Source organism: Acyrthosiphon pisum, chromosome A2, assembly GCF_005508785.2.
Source record: "Acyrthosiphon pisum isolate AL4f chromosome A2, pea_aphid_22Mar2018_4r6ur, whole genome shotgun sequence".
Lineage (NCBI taxonomy): Eukaryota > Metazoa > Arthropoda > Insecta > Hemiptera > Aphididae > Acyrthosiphon > Acyrthosiphon pisum.
In genome coordinates this window covers 48,912,887-48,916,125 of record NC_042495.1, presented here as the reverse complement: position 1 = coordinate 48,916,125, position 3,239 = coordinate 48,912,887, and positions in this window count along the sequence as shown.

Genomic DNA, 3,239 nt, shown 5'->3' with positions numbered 1-3,239 from the left:
CCCCCCCCCCCCTGCGGACGCCACTGCCTTGTAGTACCTATTGCGACATGTAAAACTGTGTAGGCAAATTTAGTGTTACCGGTATACTTTGTTTTTGTTAACATTTTATAACAACATAAGATTGCATCAACATGCAAATAATATTGTCATATATTATTAGCCTATATTATGTTTTTTAATGTACTCATTGCTTTTATAGACTTTGGCCCTTTTTATACCTGTTAAAACCATTTATTATTTGCACAATTTATTTTGATTAAACAGGCATTATTTCATCATGTAGAGGGGGACGGTCTAAATACAAATGCGTTAAAACCTCTAGTCACTACATAACCTTAATAACGGAAAATTATTATGATCTTTGTATTTTATAATAATTATATGTAAACATACGCGTAATCTGCTGTAGTTTCAGCTCCCGTTTATTGTCCACAAGGTGACGGGCATTATAATATAGCATGTACGAGCTACAAAGAAACCGGTCGTATAGGACAAAAAAATTAAATAACAATGTACGTGGTATTATATTATGTATACGTCCCATGTGTATATTATATGTTTACATTATTATTGGACTTGACAATTTAATCGCGCGTCCGGTGAAGTCAAATGCACGTTCGGCTGCGGCCTTTAACCAATTACAACGTTTCCTCCCAAAACACATTTAATATGAGTCTAACATTTTTTTTAAATCTATTGCAGCGTCTCGACTGTAAGAGCAAACTATATCATTATTATACATTTATATATTAGTAGGTATTATTAATTCACGTCGGTGATGAATCGCGATCGTAGGTACGACGTCGGACGTATACAGCGTGCGAATCTCTGTGTATGTCGCGTATTTCACAGTATCATCACGATCTCGACATTCGAAGGTACCTATATAAATTTTATGTCACCAACAAGATAATTTTTTTTTTATCGAATATCCCACCATTGCTACCCAGTCAAACCCAAATTCTACGCGTGATAGGGGTCGCATAGATTAACCATTGGCCTGCTACTTAGTGGTTTTTACTTTTTAGACTTAGAGGTAGTACTTATTCAAATTCAAATTTATTTTAACACTGCGGTTATAATTTCAAATTGTCCAAAAGACAAGTATTATCTTTTTATAATATTATATCTAAAACAAAAATTTTTTTAAAAATTTGGACTTTTTTAGTAATTTTATAGTACCTATTTTAGATATTTTATTTCAAATTCTTTTGAAAAGTATTTCACCCAAATCTGGTGTTTACAGATACTAATATATTAGTAGTAGGTTCAAATACTTACAAAAATGTAAATTTTCTCTAGTATAGGCACCTACAAATAATTATGTTGTCATGAATGTTGACTATACTTAAATGTTGGCTACTAAAAAAATGTTCTTCTTGGCTTGGTCTTATGTTTAAATTATATATGTATAAACCTATCCCATTTAAACGTAGATATTTGTATAAATGTTTAGTTCAGTACCTTGTACCTAAGTAATAGTTCAGAAGGCCTTTCCTAAAATATCAGTTTAAGCATTATAGGTATACTTTTTAAATAATTATACTCAATGTCTTTTTAATATATTACATAAAACTCGAACAAGACACTATGACAATGTGATAGGTACTGCTAAACTGCTAAAGACATGCCGGGGATATGATCAACAATCGTGCTAGTTTCGAATAAGCTTATTGCTTGAAATGTATACAAGCTGGCACTCTGGCAGCTATAGCCTACAGTAGATATGAATATAATATGATAACTGTGCACTGAACTAGTGTGTCTAGTGCTTACTACCTAAATTGATTCCGTTCCAAAGTAATGTATCGCCAGATCGCCTATGTGCTATGAATATGCTGAGACCCAATCAGTGTAGAATTTTTATCTCAGAACCGGTCCTAATCATTAAAGTATATTAATTCTTATTCTCTTCCCTTAATAGGTTGGTTTATCTGGCGGAATCGATGAAATCCTTATGCGGCAAATTATTGAAACGAATTACTAATGATTTTGTGTCTACTTTTCTCGGTTATACGTATATTATATGTTTGCGTTCTCGACGAACACATTACAGTATTACACTATAAGAATTTTTTACATACTCACTTCGAACTTCGAAAAACATAAACGAATAATATTTATGTACCCAACATATTTTAATTAGGCACCTACACAGACTTCAACAGTCAACACGCTTTTTGAAATGTCAATAAAAATGTATAGTAAATGCTTCATCGGACGCAGATGTACGTTTATATACTACTAATATTTTTAGCTACTATTTCATTAGATATTGTTATTGTTTGGTTTATTTTTTTAATATTACCATTGTTCAAAGTTTATTAGAAAAGTAAATATTTTGATCTTTTTTTTTAATGGCCTATTAAATTACATATTATTATCAATTATGTATTTATTTAATATGGTATCGTCTATAGTCGGTAATGATATTGTTCATAATGACATATTGAAACAAATAAATCAATTATCAACGCGTTCCTATTATTTATGTATGTAAAAATATCTATTAAAAAAAAAAAACTTTTAGTGAACACAATTATATAACACAGTAACACTTATACCGTCAAGTGTTTATTTGATATAGTTTATACGAGTACCGGAGTACTTATTCTAGTTTCTAATATAGTTTAACATAGGTATAGTTGTCTGTATTTAAAATAATTATTAATGAGTACAAAATATGTGTAATGTCTATAATTAATTTATGTGCCTTATTATTTTCAAAAATCCGTAAGTACCTACCTTATGTCGTCATAGTACTAGCAGTATGAATTTAGCACGCATGTGTCGACTTGATCATAGCGAAATGTTTGTGGCAATTTGCATTACCCACGAACCGCTATTACCGTTTATACAAGTATACTTTGGTACGTAAAGTTAACATGGACTTAGTGTGGGGATATGGCTTATTCATATCATTCGCGAATCGTTTGATTTATAAACATATGTATATAGTAGTAAAGTGTTAGATCTAGATAGATAAATGTAGTATAAGTACATTACTTAAAATGAAAAACGTGAATGATGTTAAAAAAATAAATAAAGAAAGTGATTTACATAATACATACATTATTGAACTGTGATTGTTGCATCCGCAGGAAAATATTATTGTAAGGGTCAAGGGGTTAGTTATTAGTTCTTGTACTTTAAAAATTTGGTTTTCTTTTCTACTAATCATTACAAATTACAATAGGTACATATTTCTATTCATTGGCGCAACTAGGGGGGTGCACAGG